At 53.2% G+C, this 19,069-nt stretch overlaps 1 protein-coding gene across 2 annotated transcripts in view; it reads left to right on the plus strand.

Annotated features, from left to right (window-relative positions):
• Positions 1-794: 794 nt before the first annotated feature.
• The window catches only part of MFSD6 (major facilitator superfamily domain containing 6), a 65,179-nt gene continuing 46,904 nt past the window's right edge, over positions 795-19,069 (plus strand). For both annotated transcript variants that reach the window (XM_038749459.1, XM_038749460.1), the window contains exon 1: positions 795-927. The gene's annotated coding sequence lies outside the window, so the exon portion shown is untranslated. The remainder of the gene's footprint in view (positions 928-19,069) is intronic.

Raw genomic sequence — 19,069 nt, forward strand, 5'->3', positions numbered from 1 at the left:
TGAGATGGGGAGGGGTTGTTCATTCATTCATTCGTGCATTCATTCATTCCGGAGGGCGGGGTCTGAGATGGGGTGGGGCTGTGGGTGGGGGGGCAGACCGAAAGGGGCGAAGCCAGGCACGGGGGCGGGGCCTGAGGTGGGGCGGGGTCGCTCATTCATTCATTCATTCATTCATTCATTGTGGGCGGGGCCTGAGGGGAGGCGGGGCTGTGGGCGGGGAGGGGCAGACCGGAAGGGGCGGGGCCAGACCCGGGGGCGGGGCCTGAGATGGGGCGGGGTCGCTCATCCATTCATTCATTGTGGGTGGGGCGGGGGGGCAGACCGGAAAGGGCGGGGCCAGGCCCGGGGGCGGGGCCTGAGATGGGGCGGGGTTGTTCGTTCATTCATTCCAGAGGGCGTGGCCTGAGATGGGGCGGGGCTGCGGGCGGGGGGGGCGCAGACCGGAAGGGGCGGGGCCAGGCCCGGGGGCGGGGCCTGAGATGGGGCGGGGTCGCTCATTCATTCATTCAATCATTCACACACTCTGGGCGGGGCCTGAGATGATGGGGCGGGGTTGCTCATTCGCGCATGCGTTCATTGATTCCTTGATCGCTGGATTGCTTGTGGGCGGGCCGCGCGCCGGGCGGGCGAGGGGCGGGGGCGCTGCACCTGTAGGCTCCGCCCCCCGGCTGACGTCATCCTCCTCCTGCTCCTCCCGCTGCTCCTGCTCCTCCCGCCCCTGCTCCTCCTGCTGCTGCTGCTGCGACGCCGGGGGCGGCGGAAGCGCGGGGCGGGTTCCGGTCCGGTCCGGTCCGGTCCGGTCCGGTGGGATCCGGTGGGATCCGGTGGGGACGTGCTGCAGTCCCCCCCCCGCAGCCCCTCCCTCCGCGGAGGGTCCGGAGATGGTGAGCGTTCCGCCCGCCGACCGACCGGGCCCCCGGAGCCTGGGTGAGTCCTCCCTGCGCCTCCGCCAACCTCCCTCTCTTCCTCCCTTCCAGGCCCTACTGAGAGCTCACCTCCTCCGGGAGGCCTGCCCGCACTCAGCCCCCTCCTTCCCCTCCCCATCCCCCCCCCCCGTCTTACCTCCTTCCCCTCCCCTCATCACCTGTACACATCAGTCAATCAATCAATCGTATTGATTGAGCGCTTACTGTGTGCAGAGCACTGGACTAAGCGCGTGGGAAGTACAGGTTACTCCCTCCCCATCCCCCCCGCGTCTTACCTCCTTCCCCTCCCCACAGCACCTGTACATATGTATAGATGTTTGGACGGATTTATTGCTCTAGTTTATTTGTACAGATTTATTCTATTTATTTTATTTTGTTACTACGTTTTGTTTTGTCCTCTGTCTCCCCCTTCTAGACCGTGAGCCCGCTGTCGGGCAGGGGCCGTCCCTCTAGGTTGCCGACTTGGGCTCCCCAAGCGCTTAGTGCAGTGCTCTGCGCACAGTAAGCGCTCAATAAATGCGATTGAATGAATGAATGAATGAATTTTGGGTAGGGACCGTCTCTATACGTTGCCAACTTGGACTTCCCAAGCGCTTAGTCCAGTGCTCTGCGCACAGTAAGCGCTCAGTAAATGCGATTGAATGAATGAGTGAATGAATGGTGGGTAGGGACCGTCTCTATACGTTGCCAACTTGGACTTCCCAAGCGCTTAGTGCAGTGCTCTGCGCACAGTAAGCGCTCAATAAACGCGATTGAATGAATGAATGAATGAATGAGTGGTGGGTAGGGACCGTCTCTATACGTTGCCGACTTGGACTTCCCAAGCGTTTAGTGCAGTGCTCTGCACACAGTAAGCGCTCAATAAATACGATTGAATGAATGAATGCCCCCCCCCCCCCCCACCCGTGGACACGGACGGGGGAGGTTGGGGGGGGGGGACGGGCGGGCGGACGAGGAGGGGCCCGGCGGGATTTCACTCATTCATTCAATCGTATTTATTGAGCGCCTCCTGTGTGCAGAGCACTGTTCTAAGCGCTTGGGAAGTCCAGGTTGGCAACATAGAGAGACGGTCCCTACCCAACAGCGGGCTCACAGTCTAGAAGGGGGAGATGGACGACAAAACAAAACATAGTGACCAAATAAAATAAATAGAATAAATATGTACAAGTTAAATAGAGTAGTAAATCCATACAAACATCTATAAATATATACAGGTGCTGTTGGGAGGGGAGGGAGGCAAGGCTGGGGGGGGGGGGGAATGGGAAGGGGAGGAGGAGGCTCAGTCTGGGATTCCGGCAAGGCCCCGGCACGGCCCCGCCCCCAAGTCCCCCCCCCCCCCCCAGACGCCTCGGAGCACCCCTCCCCCGGAAGGGACTCCAGGGGACCAGCCGGCCCCCGACCCCCCCCCAGCCCCGGTCCCCAGGCCCAGACCCGGACCCCTCCACGGCCCCGTCACCCATCCGGACCCCCACACCGGCCCCCACACCGGGCACGGCCCCGACACCCATCCGGACCCCCACACCGGACCAGACACGGCCCCCTCACTGAGCCTGACGGTCACGCGGGCCACGGCCCCGTCACTGTGTCTGACAGCGATACAGGCCCCGGCACTGAGCCTGCCAGTGACACAGGCCACAGCCGCGTCACGGATGCTGACGTCGACACCGGCCACGACTCCATCACCGATTCGGACGGTGACGCGGCCCCCGGCCCCGTCACCGATCCTGACAGTGACACAGGCCAGGACCCCGTCACCGATCCTGACAGTGACACAGACCCCGGCCACATCCCCGATCCTGACAGTCACAGAGACCCCGGCCCCATCACCGATCCTGACAGTGACACGGACCCCGGCCCCATCACTGATCCCGACAGTGACGCAGGCCCCAACCCCGGCCACGGCCCCGTCACCGATTCCGACAGTGACACGGGCCATGGCCCAGGCCCCGATCCTGACAGTGACACCCGCTACATCCCCGTCACTGATCCTGACAGTGACAGAGGCCGCGGTCCCGCTGCCGATCCTGATGCCAGCAGGGGCCAGGGCCCCGTCACTGATCCTGACGCTGACAAAGGCTCCATCCCCGACACTGATACAGGCCCCGACACAGGCAACGGCCCCGCCGCTGACCCTGACGCCGACACAGGCCGCTTCCCCGTCACTGATCCTGACACGAGCCCCGACACGGGCTACACCCTCATCACCGATGCCGCTGCCATCACAGCCCCCAGACACAGGATCCGACACAAGCGCCAGCCCCCTCACCGACGCCGACATGCACACAGGCCCCGATGCAGGCTAATCCTTATCACTGATCCCATCACCGACACGCACCAGGGCCCCATCAGTGATCCTGACACCGGGCCCTGACAAAGCTTTCCGCCCCGCCATACGTGCTGACACGTCGACACGGGCTTGGGCACAGGCTACAGCCCTTTCACCGACACTGACGCCGACAAAGTCCCCGATATAAGATTCTGCCACAGGCTACATCCCCATCACTGATCCTAATAATAATAATGCCATTTATTAAGCACTTACTATGCGCAAAGCACTGTTCTAAGCGCTGGGGAGGTTACAAGGTGATCCAGTTGTCCCACGGGGGGGTTCACAGTCTTAATCCCCATTTTACAGATGAGGTCACTGAGGCCCAGAGAAGTGAAGTGACTCGCCCAAAGTCACCCAGCTGACAAGTGGCGGAGCCGGGATTTGAACCCCTGACCTCCGACTCCAAAGCCCGGGCTCTGTCCACCGAGTCACACTGCTTCTCTAGTAGTGACACAGGCCCCGACCCGGGCTCCGTCCCTGTCACTGGGGCTGACGCGGGCCGGGACGCGGGCTACGTCCCCATAACGGATGCTGGCCCCGACACCGACACAGGCCACAGCCCTGTCATTGATGCTGTCATTCGTTCATTCCATCGTATTTATTGAGCGCTTACTGTGCGCAGAGCGCTGTACTAGGAGCTTAGCACTGTCACCGACACGGGCTCCAACATAGGCTGCAGTCACATCAGCGTCACTGACAGTCAATCCATCCATCGTATTTATTGAGCACTCATTCTGTGCAGAGCGGTGTACTAAGCGCTTGGGAGAGTTCAGTGCAACAGACACATTCTCCGCCCATAACGCGCTTACAGTGTAGAGGGGGAGACAGACATTACAAGCGCTTATAATAATAATAATAATGACATTTATTAAGCGCTTACTATGTGCAAAGCACTCAGCTAATCAGCGCTTAGTACAGTGTCTGACACATGGTAAGTGCTCAACGAATACTGTTATCCTAATTACTATTATTATTATTAATAGAAGTAAATAAATTAAGGATACGGACATAGGTGCCGTGGGGCCGAGGTGGGAATCATCCTCATCATCATCAATCGTATTTATTGAGCGCTTACTATGCGCAGAGCACTGTACTAAGCGCTTGGGAAGTACAAATTGACAACATATAGAGACAGTCCCTACCCAACAGTGGGCTCACAGTCTAAAAGGAATGAATAAAGGGAGGAAGACAGGGCGATGCAGAAGGGAGTGGGAGAAGGGGAAGAGAGGAATTGGGCAGGGAAGGCCTCTTGGAGGAGATGGCTCAGAAGGGGAGGAGGGTGGTGGTCTGTCAGATACGAAGAGGGTGGGTGTCCCAGGGCAGAAGCGTTGCCCACTTTTGCTTTGTCCTTCCCAAGCGCTTAGTACAGTGCTCTGCACACAATAAGCGCTCAATAAATGCGATTGAAGGAAGGAAGAAGAAGCAGGATGTAAGTGAGTGGGCAGCGGTGAGATAGACAAGATGGAGGTACGGGAAGTAGGTTGGCATTACCGGAGCCGAGTGTGCGGGCTGGTTGGGAGTAAGAGCAGCGAGGTGAGTTAGGGAGGGACAAGGGGGTCGAGGGCTTTAAATCCAGTGGTGAGGAGTTTCTGTTCGATGCAGAGGTGGACGGGCAACCACCGGAGGTTCTCAAGGAGTGGGGAAACGTGAAGAAAAACGTTCTGGGCAGCAGGGTGGAGTGGGGAGAGGCAGGAAGCAGGGAGGTCAGCGAGAAGACCGATTCAGTAATCAAGGCGAGATAGGATGAGTGCCCGGATTAACGTGGTAGCGCTTTGGATGGGGAGGGAAGGGCGGATTTTAGCCAGGTTGTGCAGGTTGAATCGACAGGATTTAGTGATAGGTTGAAGATGTGGGACAATGGAGAAGCAGCTTGGCTCGGTGGAAAGAGCCCGGGCTTTGGAGTCGGAGGTCATGGGTTCAAATCCCGGCTCTGCCAGTCGTCAGCTGTGTGACTCTGGGCAAGTCACTTCACTTCTCTGGGCCTCAGTGACCTCATCTGTAAAATGGCGATTAAGAATGTGAGCCCTTCTATACTGTGAGCCCGCTGTTGGGTAGGGACCATCTCTGTATGTTGCAAATTTGTCCTTCCCAAGTGCTTAGTACAGTGCTCTGCACACGGTAAGCACTCAGTAAATACGATTGAATGAATGACAACCTGATCACCTTGTATCCCCCCAGTGCTTAGATCTGTGCTTGGCACATAGTAAGCGCTTAACAAATACCGTCGTCATTATTATTATTATGTGGGGTGAGTAAGAGGAGTCAAGGATAATGCCAAGTTACGGGCTCGTGAGACAGGAAGGATGATGGTGCTGTCTGCAGCGATGGGAAAGTCAGGGGAAGGACGGGGTTTGGGTGGGAAGATAAGGAGTTCTGTTTTGGACATGTTAAGTATGAGGTGACAGCGGGACATCCAAGTAGACATGTCTTGAAGGTAGGCGGATATGTGAAACCGGAGAGAGAGATAGAGAGAGATCAAGTCTGAAGATGTAGATTTGAGAATCATCCGCATAGACGTGGTAGGCGAAGCCATGGGAGTGAATGAATTCTCCAGAGGAGTGGGTGCAGATGGAGAATAGAAGGGGACCAAAAACTGAGCCTGGAGGGACTTCCACAGTTCGGGGGTGGGAGGCAGAGGAGGAGCCCGTGAAGGAGACTGAGAATGAGTTTCCAGAAAGATAGGAGGAGAAACAGGAGAGGAAAGAGTCAGTGAAGCCGAGGTTGGATAATTTTCCAGGAGAAGGGGGTGGGCGACAGTGTCGAAGGCAGCTGAGAGGTCGAGGAATATTAGGACGGCGTAGAGGCCGTTGGATTTGGCAAGAAGGAGATCGTTGGTGACCTGTGAGAGGGCAGCGTCTGTGGAGCGAAGGGGACGGAAACCAGATTGGAGGGTGTTGAGGAGAGGAACTTGGGACATAGGATGTAGATGACTTGCTCAAGGAGCTTGGAGAAGAATGGCAGGGGAGATGGGGTAATAACTGGAAGGAGTCGTGGGGTTGAGGGAGAGTTTTTTTTAGGATAGGGGAGACCCGGGCATGTTTGAAAACATTGGGAAAGAAGCCATTGGAGAGCCAACGGTTGAAGATGGTGGCTAGAGAGGGAAGAAGGGAAGGGGCAAGTGTTCTGATAAGGTGCGAGGCGATGGGGTCGGATGTGCAGGTGGAGGGGGTGGATTTTAAGAGAAGGCAGGAGAGCTCTTGAGATCCCGCCGGGAAGGATGGGAGAGTTGAAGAAGGGGCAGGGGGAGGGAGGGACGGGGGCAGGGGAGATTTTAGGGAGATCACGCCTGATAGTTTCGATTTTTCTCAAACTAGTAGGTGGCCAGGTCCATTAGGGGCAAGAAATGGGGGAGGCGAGGGACGGGGGGTTTGAGGAGGGAGTTAAACATCTGGAGCAACGGGCGAGGGCAGTACGCATGGGTGTCACTGACGCAGGCTCCGATACACGCTACATCCCCATCGCAGTGGCTCTCATCAGTCATTCATTCAATCGTATTTATTGAGCGCTCACTGTGTGCAGAGCACTGTGCAGAGCTCTTGGGAAGTACAAGTCGGCAACAGATAGAGACGGTCCCTACCCGACAACGGGCTCACGGTCTAGCAGGGGGAGACAGACGACGAAACAAAACACGTAGACAGGTGTCAGAACTGTCAGAATAAATAGAAGTAAAGCTAGATGCACATCATTAACAAAAGAAATAGAGTAGTAAATATGGACAAGTAAAATAAATAGTAATAAATCTGTACAAGTATATAAAGGTGCTGTGGGGGCAGGGAAGGAGGTAGGGCGGGGGGATGGGGAGGAGGAGAGGAAAAAGGGGGCTCAGTCTGGGAAGGCCTCCTAGAGGAGGTGAGCTCTCAGTAGGGCTTTGAAGGGAGGAAGAGAGCTAGCTTGGCGGATGGGCAGAGGGACTGGGGGCATTCCAGGCCCAGGGGGATGACGTGGGCCGGGGGTCGATGGCGGGACAGGCGAGAACGAGGCCTAACGGTGAGGAGATTAGCGGCAGAGGAGTGGAGGATGCGGGCTGGGCTGGACAAGGAGAGAAGGGAGGGGAGGGAGGAGGGGGCCAGGGGATGGATGGATGGACAGCCTGGAAGCCGAGAGTGAGGAGGTTTTGCCTGATGCGTAGGTTGACAGGCAGCCACTGGAGATTTTTGAGGGGAGTGACGTGCCCAGAGCATTTCTGTACAAATCCGGACAGCAGAGTGAAGTATAGACTGAAACGGGGAGACACAGGAGGATGGGAGATCAGAGAGGTGGCCGATGCAGTAGTCCAGTCGGGATAGGATGAGAGCTTCAACCAGCAAGGTAGCGGTTTGGATGGAGAGGAAAGGGCCGATCTTGGCGATGTTGCGGAGGCCCTTCAAGGCCCTGCTGAGAGCTCACCTCCTCCAGGAGGCCTTCCCAGACTGAGCCCCTTCCCTCCTCTCCCCCTCGTCCCCCTCTCCATCCCCCCATCTTACCTCCTTCCCTTCCCCACAGCACCTGTATATATGTATATATGGTTGTACATATTTATTACTCTATTTATTTATTTATTTATTTTACTTGTACATTTCTATCCTATTTATTTTATTTTGTTGGTATGTTTGGTTCTGTTCTCTGTCTCCCCCTTTTAGGCTGTGAGCCCACTGTTGGGTAGGGACTGTCTCTATATGTTGCCAACTTGTACTTCCCAAGCGCTTAGTACAGTGCTCTGCACATAGTAAGCGCTCAATAAATACGATTGATTGATTGATTGATTGATTGCGGAGCTGAGACCGGCAGGTTTTGGTGACGGATTGGATATGTAGGGAAAAATATGGAACGTGGACAGTGTGATACAGGCCACAGCCCCGTCACTGATGCCGACGCCGACCCTGGCCAATCAATCAATCAATCAATCGCATTTATTGAGAGCTTACTGTGTGCAGAGCACTGGACTAAGCGCTAGGGAAGTCCAAGTTGGCAACATATAGAGACAGTCCCTACCCAACGGTGGACTCACAGTCTAGAAGAGGGAGACAGAGAACAAAACCAAATGTATTAACAAAATAAAATATGCTACAGCCTCTCCCTGACAGTGACCCAGGCCCCAGGCCCCAGTGCCAAACCTGATGCGTTTCCCCCTCCTCCCCGCAATCCACACACACACACACCGGTGCCCGCGCTGGCATTGACCCAGCGGGAGCCTGGCAGGTCGTCCGGGAGGCCGATGCAGCAGCCTAGCTGTGCTGTAACAAGAGCTGGGACCCGGTGGCGGCAGTTAGGGTGGAGAGGAGGGAGTGGAGATGGGTAATAATAACAATAATCACGGTATTTGTTGAGTGCTTACTGTGGGCCCGGTACCGTACTAAGCACAAGCAAATCGAGTCAGACACAGTCCCTGTCCCATCCGGGGCTCACGGTAAAGATGGGCAGGAAGAACCAGCTGGATTTGGCAGGAGATTGAATGTGGGAGCCAGGAGACGTGGAAGAACTCGAGCGTGACTCATTCATTCATTCATTCATTCGTTCAATCGTATTTATTGAGCGCTTACTGGGTGCAGAGCACTGTACTAAGCTCTTGGAAAGTACAATCCGTCAGTCATCAGTGGTATTTGGCGCTTACTGGGTGCAGAGCACTGTACTAAGCGCTTAGGAGGGTACCATATAATAATAATAATGTTGGCATTTGTTAAGCGCTTACTATGTGCAAAGCACCGTTCTAAGCGCTGCGGGGGATACAAAGTGATCAGGTTGTCCCATGTGGGGTTCACAGTCTTAATCCCCTTTTTACAGATGAGGTAACTGAGGCTCAGAGAAGTGAAGTGACTTCCCCAAGGTCACGCAGCAGACGTGGCGGAGCCGGGATTCGAACCCGTGACCTCTGATTCCAAAGCCCGGGCTCTTTCCACTGAGCCACGCATATAGAAGGATTGGTTGACACGATCCCTGCCTATGAGGAGTTTACAGTCTAGAGGGGGAAGACAGTCACTGAAATCAATTACAGAAAAGAGAAATGGCGGAGCGTAAGGCTATGACCAATGCTATGATCAATAAATACGTAAGGCTATGATCAATAAATACGATTGATGATGATGATGACCATTTTTTAATGCGTTTTGTTGCGCGTTTATTACGTTTTAGGCACAGTTCTAGGTGCTGAGGTAGGTACAAGGAAGTTGGGCTGGACGTAGTCCATGTCCCACGTGGAGCCGCCAGGCTTAATCCTCATTTTACAGATGAGGTAACCGAGGCCCAGAGAAGTGAAGCGACTCATCCAAGGTCTCCCAGCAGACGAGCGGCGGGGGTGGGATGAGAACCCAGGTCCCCCTGACGCCCGGGCCCGTACTCTAACCACTAGACCATGCTGCCAATCCAGCGAGTGCTTCTAGACTGTGAGCCCGCTGTTGGGTAGGGACCGTCTCCATATGTTGCCAACTTGGACTTCCCAAGCGCTTAGTACAGTGCTCTGCACACAGTAAGCGCTCAATAAATGCGATCGATTGAATGGGGACAGAGCCGGGTGCCTAAGCCACACGAAGGGAAGGGCACGGTGGGGAAATGATGGCTTAGTCCGGGAAGGCTTCCGGGAGGAGATGGGATTTGAGGATTTGAGAAGCAGCATGGCTCAGTGGAAAGAGCCCGGGCTTTGGAGTCAGAGGTCATGGGTTTGAATCCCGGCTCCGCCAATTGTCAGCTGGGTGACTTTGGGCAAGTCACTTCTCTGGGCCTCAGTTACTTCATCTGTAAAATGGGGATTAAGACTGTGAGCCCCCCGTGGGACAACCTGATCACCTTTTAACCTCCCCAGTGCTTAGAACAGTGCTTTGCACGTAGTAAGCGCTTAATAAATACCATTATTATTATTATTAGGAGCATTTTGAAGGAGGCGAAAGTGGTGGTCTGTCGGCTATGAAGGGGGAGGGAGTTAGTATGGTGTTTTGCACACCATGTAAATGCTGAGTAAATAATCAATCGTATTCATTGAGCGCTTACTGTGTGCAGAGCACTGTACTAAGCGCTTGGGAAGTACAAGTCGGCAACACATAGAGACAGTCCCTACGCAACAGTGGGCTCACAGTCTAGAAGATAATGATGATGGATTAATAGATTGATTGATCCAACTAAGCGCTCAAGAGAATATAATTCAACAGAATCGGTACGCACATTCACTGCCGACGAGGAGCTTAAGGTCTAGAGGGGAATCAGACGTTGTGGGGATGAGGGAGGGGGAATAAAGGGTACAGAGCTTAAGGTCTAGAGGGGAATCAGACGTTGTGGGGATGAGGGAGGGGTGAATAAAGGGTACAGAGCTAAGGGCAAGGGGGATGCAGAAGAGAATGGGGGTAGGGGAATGAAGTAGGCTTAATCGGGGAAAGGCCTTGTGGAGGAGATGTGGTTTTTCATAAGAGTTTAAAGGCGAGGAGGGGGTGGTCTGTCATATGTGGCGGAGGAGGGAGTTCCAGGGCAGAGAGAGGTCCAGGAGGATGTAGTCAAGGGGTCAGCAGCAAGATGGATGAGATTGAGGCACAGAGAGTAGGATGGTCTTAGAGGAGCACAGCCTGGGTGGAGTGGGAGAGCAGTAAAATGAGGTAGGAGGGGGCAAGGGGATTGAGTGCTTCAAAGCCGACGGTGAGGAGTTTCTGTTTGATACGAAGGTGGATGGGCAACCACTGGAGGTTCTTGAAGAGTGGGGAAATGTGGACCGAATGGTTTTGTAGAAAAGTGATCCTGGCAGCAGAGCAAAGTAGGGACTGGAGTTGGGGGAGACAGGGAGGTCAGTGAGGAGACTGATGCAGTAGTAAAGGTGAGATATTTGGATCGGTCTAGTGGCAGTTTGGATAATAATGATGGTTTTTGTTAAGCGCTTACTATGTGCCGAGCACTGTTCTAGGCACTGGATTGGATACAAGGTTATCAGATTGTCCCACGTGGGGCTCACAGTCTTAGGCCCTACTGAGAGCTCACCTCCTCCAGGAGACCTTCCCAGACTGAGCCCCTTCCTTCCTCTCCCCCTCATCCCCCTCTCCATCCCCCCATCTTACCTCCTTCCCTTCCCCACAGCACCTGTATATATGTATATATGTTTGTACATATTTATTACTCTATTTATTTATTTATTTTACTTGTACATATCTATTCTATTTATTTTATTTTGTTAGTATGTTTGGTTTTGTTCTCTGTCTCCCCCTTTTAGACTGTGAGCCCACTGTTGGGTAGGGGCTGTCTCTGGATGTTGCCAACTTGTACTGCCCAAGTGCTTAGTCCAGTGCTCTGCACACAGTAAGCACTCAATAAATATGATTGATTGATTGATTAATCCCCATTTTACAGACAAGGGAACTGAGGCCCAGAGAAGTAAGGTGACTTGCCCAAAATCACACAGCTGACAGTGGAGAGGAAAGGGCGGATTTGAGCGATGTTGTAAGGGTAGAGCCGACAGGATCTGGTGACAGATCGAATATGTGAGTTGAGTGAGAGAGGATAAAGGATAAAGTCAAGGTTACGGGCTTGTGAGTTTCGGCGGGTGGGAGGGATAGTGGTGTTATCAACAGTGATGTGAAAGAGAAGGAAGACAGCGTTCGAGTGGGAAGATGAATTCTGCTTTGGACATGTTAAGCTTGAGGTGTCGACGGGATATCAAAGTAGAGACGTCCCGCAAGCGGGAGGAAATGAGAGACTGCGGAGAAGGAGAGAGGTCAGAGCAGGAGCGGTAGGTTTGGGATTCATCCGCAACGTAGAGACGGTAGTTGAAGCCACGGGAGGAGTGAGTTCTCCGAGCGAGTGGTTGTAGATGGAGAATAGAAGGGGACCCCGAACTGAGCCTTGAGGGACCCCCACAGTCGGAGGGTGGGAGACAGAGGAGGAGCCCTCCGAAGAGACTGAGAATGAACGGCTAGAGAGATAGGAAGAGAACCAGGAGAGGACCGGGTCAGTGAACCCAAGGTTGGATAATGTTTCTAGGAGCAGAGGGTGGCTCACAGAGTTGGAGGCGTTGACTTGGGAATCGTCCGCAGAGGGGTGGAAGCAGAGCAGGTGGGCCGCCAGACCAGAAGGGGGGCCAGAACAGAGGCAGGAGAGGAGCTAATGAGCAGAACGAAAGACTGGTAAGAGAAAGGACCAAATCACAACTTCCCTGGGCTTCAGGTTCCTCATCTGTAAAATGGGTATGAAATATCTGTCCTCTCTCCTTTTTGTTATAGTATTTATTAAACGCTTACTGTGTGCCAGGCACCGTTCTAAGCACTAGAGTAGATTCGAGGTAATTGGGTCGGACACAGTCCCTGTCCCACCGTCTTAATCCCCATTTTACAGATGAAGGAACTGAGGCCCAGAGAAGTGAAGTGACTTGGCCAAAGTCATGTAGAGAAGCAGCGTGGCTCAGTGGAAAGAGCACGGGCTTTGAAGTCAGAGGTCATGGGTTCGAATTCCGGCTCCATCACATGTCTGTTGTGTGACCTTGGGCAAGTCACTTAACTTCTCTGAGCCTCAGTTACCTCATCTGTAAAATGGGGATTAAGACTGTGAGCCCCCCGTGGCACAACTTAATCACCTAATATCCCCCCCAGCGCTTAGAACAGTGCTTCACACATAGTAAGCGCTTAACAAATGCCATCATCATCAAAGTCACCCAGCAGACAAGTGGCGGAGCTGGGATTAGAACCCAGGTCCTTCTGACTCCCAAGTCTGTGCTATATCCACTAGGCCACACTCCCCTTTTTTTTGATGGCATTTATTAAGCGCTTACTATGTGCAAAGCACTGTTCTAAGCGCTGGGGGGGGGGATACAAGGTGATGAGGTTGTCCCACGTGGGGCTCACAGTCTTCATCCCCATTTTACAAATGAGGGAACTGAGGCCCAGAGAAGTGAAGTGACTTGCCCAAAGTCACACAGCTGACAAGTGGCAGAGCTGGGACTTGAACCCATGACCTCTGACTCCAAAGCCCGGGCTCTTTCCCACTGAGCCACGCTGCTTCCCGTGGATGCTGAGGGTCTGCTGTGGGACAAGGACTGGGTCTGATCTTACTGGATTGGCTCGATCCCAGCGTTTAGCATAGTGCTTGGCATATAGTAAATGTTTTACAAATACTGCACATTGTGATTATCATCATTATTATTATTATTAGACTAGCTGGACTAGAACTTTGTGACCTAAATTGAGGCCCGATGCGACTGGGCTGGAGGAAGCAGCGGTCCAAGGGGTCAAAGGTGGTTGAGACGTCACGGAGGGTTAGGAGGAGAGAGCTTTTTGGCCTTGGCTTCAGTGAGGTCATGGGTGACGTTCCGGTGCTGTCTTAGTGGAGCGAAGGACTCGAAATACCTGATTTATAATCCATCGATCGATCATATTGATTGAGTGCTTACTGTGTGCAGAGCACTCTACTAAGTGCTTGGGAGAGTACAAGTAGAACAGAGTTGGTAGACGTATTCTCTGCCTCTGACAAGCTCACAGTCTTAATAATAATTGTGCTATTTGTTGAGCATTTACTATGTGCCAGGCACTGTACTAAGCACTGGGGTAGATACAAGCAAATTGGGTTGGACCCAGTCCCTGTGCGGCTCACAGTCTTAATCCCCATTTTACAGAGGAGGTAACCAAGGCCCAGAGAAGTGAGGTGCCTTGCCCAAGGTCGCACAGCCAAGAGATGGCAGAGCCAGGATTAGAACCCAGGAATGGGGCTCTATCCACTAGGCCATACTGCTTCTCTAATAATAGGGCCCCCACCCGCTTCTGTCCTCGACCACCAGCTATTCCAGTACCGGGGCAACTTTTCCACAAGTCCCACACCCGGAGAGGAGCCGGGGTCCCCAAGGGGTCCCGGGGCACGGCCGTACCCCCGGCCTGGAGGTGCCAAGTGGGGCGAGGGATGGGAGGTGGGCGACAGCAGGACGCCCAAACAATCAGTCAATCAATCAGTTGTATTTATTGAGCGCTTACTATGTGCAGAGCACTGTACTCAGCGCTTGGGAAGTACCAGTTGGCAACATATAGAGACGGTCCCTACCCGACAGTGGGCTCACAGTCTAGAAGGGGGAGACAGAGAACAAAATCAAACATATTAACAAAATAAAATAAATAGAATAGATATGTACAATAATAATAATAATAATTTTGGTATTTGTTAAGCGCTTACTATGTGCGAAGCACTGTTCTAAGCGCTGGGGTGGATACAAAGTCATCAGGTTGCCCCATGTGGGGCTCACAATCTTAATCCCCATTTTACAGATGAGGTAACTGAGGCACAGAGAAGTTAAGTGACTTGCCCAAAGTCACACAGCTGACAAGACAGATTAGGTCCTGTGTATGCAGACTGTTGTTTACCGCGGCTCATCTATTCGTCACTTGTAGCAACTACTGCATCTTCAAGTCTATCATCTCTTAGGTTCTCAATCTTGCCAAAGTTTCTGCTAGAGGAAGCCACCCCTCTCCTGATCTTGGCATGCCTGGCTGGGTGTTCAGTCAATCAACAGAAGTACAGTGATCTGCACGCAGTAAGCGCTCAATAAATACGATTGAATCAATCAATCAATCAATCAATCGTATTTATTGAGCGCTTACTATGTGCAGAGCACTGTACTAAGCGCTTGGGAAGTACAAATTGGCAACACATAGAGACAGTCCCTACCCAACAGTGGGCTCACAGTCTAAAAGGGGGAGACAGAGAACAAAACCAAACATACCAACAAAATAAAATAAATAGGATAGAAATGTACAAGTAAAATAAATAAATAAATGAATGATTAGAATTAACTGCTAATGCTCATCTAATATCAACCTGCTGCTCCTCTAAAATTCCATCCTAGTCACTGTACCTCGATCTTGTCTATTTGCCACTGACCACCCATGCCCACATAATAATAATAATAATAATAATAATAACAATAATGACATTTATTAGGCACCTACTATATGCAATGTACAGGTAAAATAAATAGAGTAATAAATCTGTACAAAAACATATATGCATATATAAAGGTGCTGTGGGGAAGAGAAGGAGGTAAGACCGGGGGGATGGAGCGGGGGATGAGGGGGAGAGGAAGGAGGGGGCTCAGTCTGGGAAGGCCTCCTGGAGGAGGTGAGCTCTCAGTAGGGCCTTGAAGGGAGCTCGGGGGGTCGCGACAGCCTCCCGCCAGAGAGACGGAGACCACGGCCACCCTGCGTTCAGAGAGCTCGAGAGAGGAGAGACACCCTGGAGCTTCCCCGTCATCCCAATCCTATTTATTGAGTACTTGCTGGGTGCAGAGCACCGTGCTGAGCACCTGGGAGCGTCCAACAGAACAATAAGCGGACACATTCCCTGCCCACAACGAGCTGACAGTTTCGAGGCTCCCGGAAGGCTCCTTTCCTCCGAGCGCCGCCATAGACGCCCCCTGCTTCCACCCCTCCACCCCGCACTTAAGGGACCTTCCTTGTAGTGCCCCCCAACCCCCCTTCCCGGTCCGATCCTCACTGACTCTTCCCAGCCCGGGAAAAAGGCCCTTGTTATCACCAAGTTACATTAACGAGAACCTCATTCGCACCTACTCAGCCTTCCTGTCCCGCCATCGACCCCCGGCCGGGGCCTGGAATGCCCCCAGTCCCTCTGCCCCTCCGCCAAGCTCGCTCTCTTCCTCCCTTCAAGGCCCTACTGAGCGCTCACCTCCTCCAGGAGGCCTTCCCAGACTGAGCCCCTTCCTGCCTCTCCCCCTCCTCCCCCTCCCCATCCCCCCCATCTTACCTCCTTCCCTTCCCCACAGCACCCGTATATATGTATATATGTTTGTACATATTTATTACTCTATGTATTTATTTATTTTACTTGTACCTATCTATTCTATTTTACTTTGTTAGTATGTTTGGTTTTGTTCTCTGTCTCCCCCTTCTAGATTGTGAGCCCACTGTTGGGTAGGGACCGTCTCTGTGTGTTGCAGCTTGTACTTCCCAAGCGCTTAGTCCAGTGCTCTGCACACAGTAAGCACTCAATAAATACGATTGATTGATTGATCGATTAGAGGGAGCTGTGGTGGGCGGGCACAGGAGGCGGGCGACCCGGTGGGCAAGGATCATGAACAGGATGACGGTTTCAACACGGCAGGTCCGGGGAGCCTGGGACCCCGACTAGGAACTCAATCCCCTCGGCCCCTGCTCCTCCTTCCCCTCACTACTCTCCTACTCCATCCCAGCCTGCACACTTGGCTCCTCTAGTGCCAACCTACTCAATGTACCTCCATCTCATCTACCTCGCCACCATCCTCTCGGCCACATCCCGCCTCTGGCCTGGAACGCCCGCCCTCCTCATCTCCCACTGACAGTGACTCTCCCCTGCTTCCAAACCTTATAATAATAATAATAATAATAATGGCATTTATTAAGCGCTTACTACGTGCAAAGCACTGTTCTAAGCGCTGGGGAGGTTACAGGGTGATCAGGTTGTCCCACGTAGGGCTCACAGTCTTAATCCCCATTTTACAGATGAGGGAACTGAGGCCCAGAGAAGTGAAGTGACTTGCCCAAAGTCACACAGCTGACAAGTGGCAGAGCCGGGATTTGAACCCATGACCTCTGACTCCAAAGCCCGGGCTCTTTCCACTGAGTGCTTATCAAAGGCTGTCTCCCCATTTTAGACTGTGAGCCCATGTTGGGTAGGGACTGTCTCTATATGTTGCCAACTTGTACTTCCCAAGCGCTTAGTACAGTGCTCTGCACATAGTAAGCGCTCAATAAATGCGATTGATGATGATGATGATGATGATTTCCTCCAAGAGGCCTTCCCTAAGTCCTCCTTTCCTCTTCTCCCACGCCTTTCTGCTTTGCCCTGACTTTCTCCCTTTCTTCATCACCCTCCCAGTCCCACAGCACTAGTGTTCCCCTGTATATAGCATTAGAATGACTCTTTCATATCTAGTCTTATTTATTTTATTTTGTTAGTATGTTTGGTTTTGTTCTCTGTCTCCCCCTTTTAGACTGTGAGCCCACTGTTGGGTAGGGACTGTATCTATATGTTGCCAACTTGGGCTTCCCAAGCGCTTAGTACAGTGCTCTGCACACAGTAAGCGCTCAGTAAATACGATTGATTGATTAGTACAGCCCACTGTTGGGTAGGGACTGTCTCTATATGTTGCCAATTTGTACTTCCCAAGCGCTTAGTACAGTGCTCTGCACATAGTAAGCGCTCAATAAATACGATTGATTGATCAGTACAGCCCACTGTTGGGTAGGGACTGTCTCTATATGTTGCCAATTTGTACTTCCCAAGCGCTTAGTGCAGTGCTCTGCACATAGTAAGCGCTCAATAAATATGATTGATGATGATGATGATGATGATAGTACAGTGCTCTGCACTCAGTAAGCGCTCAATAAATACGATTGATTGATATCTGCCATTTATTTATTTCTATTAACGTCCGTCTCCCTTTCTATCAATCAATCAATCGTATTTCTAGACCGTAAGATCGTTGTGGGCAGGGAACGTGTCTGTTTATCGTTATATTGTACTCTCCCAAATGCTTAGTACAGTGCTCTGCACACAGTAAGCGCTCAATGAATGCGATGGAGTGAATGAAGGACGGGGAGAAAAGAAGAGGACAGCGGGTAGCGGGGGCCAGAGCTGCAGCGGCAAGGAAGCAGCGTGGCTCAGTGGAAGGAGCCCGGGCTTTGGAGTCAGAGGTCATGGGTTCAAGTCCCGGTTCTGCTGCTTGTCTGCTGTGTGACTTTAGGCAAGTCACTTCACTTCTCTGGGCCTCAGTCCCCTCATCTGTAAAATGGGGATGAAGACTGTGAGCCCCATGTGGGACAACCTCATCACCTTGTAACTTCCCCAGCACTTAGAACAGTGCTTTGCACGTAGTAAGCGCTTAATCAATGCTATCATTATTAAGGACGGTCTGCCCAGCGGCCAGGGCGGATGAGGGGGCGGCAGGCGGGCCCGGTGACCACTGTGGCTCGTGTCCGGCCTCGCCCGCTCGCCCGCCGGCCGTCTCAGCAGACTGGAAGCCCGGTTCCTCCGGGCCCGCCCCTCCCAGCACCGGGGCGGCAGTTGTCTCCTTCACTCCCTGACCGCGCCAGGCAAGGCAAACACGGCCCCGACAAAGTCCAACGTCAACACCAAGCAGGATGCGCGTTTGGCCTGCGTGTCCCTCCTTCCTTCCCTGGCCAGCCTTACGGGCACCTACTGAGCCTTTCTGCTCTCCCTCGGGCTCTCCCTCCTTCTGCTGTCCCCCGGCCCCCGCCACTCTCCCCACAACTTTCCCGTCCCTCTCCCCTTTGCTCTCCCCTCTCTCCCCTCCACTCTGCTCCTGCTCTCTGCCAACTCTTCCCTTGCTCTCCCCTCACTTTTCCTCCACTCTTTTCTTGCTCTCCCTCTGCTGTCCACTCTTCCCCCCCCTTTTCCCCCTCTCTTCCTCCACTCTCCCCCAACTCTCCCCTCTCTCCCCTCACTCTCCTTCCACTCCTCTCCCCTCACTCTCCCCTCACTCTCCTTCCACTCCTCTCCCCTCATTCTCCCCCTCTGCTCTCCTCTCGCTCTCCTCATTCTCCCCCTCTGCTCTCCCCCTGCTTTCCCTTTGCTCTCCCCTCACTCTCCCTCCATTCTCCCTTCACTCTCCGCTCTTTCTCCTCTCACTCTCCTCATTCTCCCCCTCTGCTCTCCCCCGTCTTCCTCCACTCTTCCTCCCCTCTCTCCCCTCACTCTCCCTCCACTCTCCCCTCACTCTCCCCTCTTTCTCCTCTCGCTCTCCTCATTCTCCCCCTCTGCTCTCCCCCTGCTTTCCCTTCAGTCTCCCTTTGCTCTCCTCTCACTCTCCCTCCATTCTCCCCTCACTGTCAATCAATCAATCAATCAATCGTATTTATTGAGCGCTTACTATGTG

The sequence above is a fragment of the Tachyglossus aculeatus genome, chromosome 7, assembly GCF_015852505.1.
Source record: "Tachyglossus aculeatus isolate mTacAcu1 chromosome 7, mTacAcu1.pri, whole genome shotgun sequence".
In the NCBI taxonomy this organism is placed as follows: Eukaryota; Metazoa; Chordata; class Mammalia; order Monotremata; family Tachyglossidae; genus Tachyglossus; species Tachyglossus aculeatus.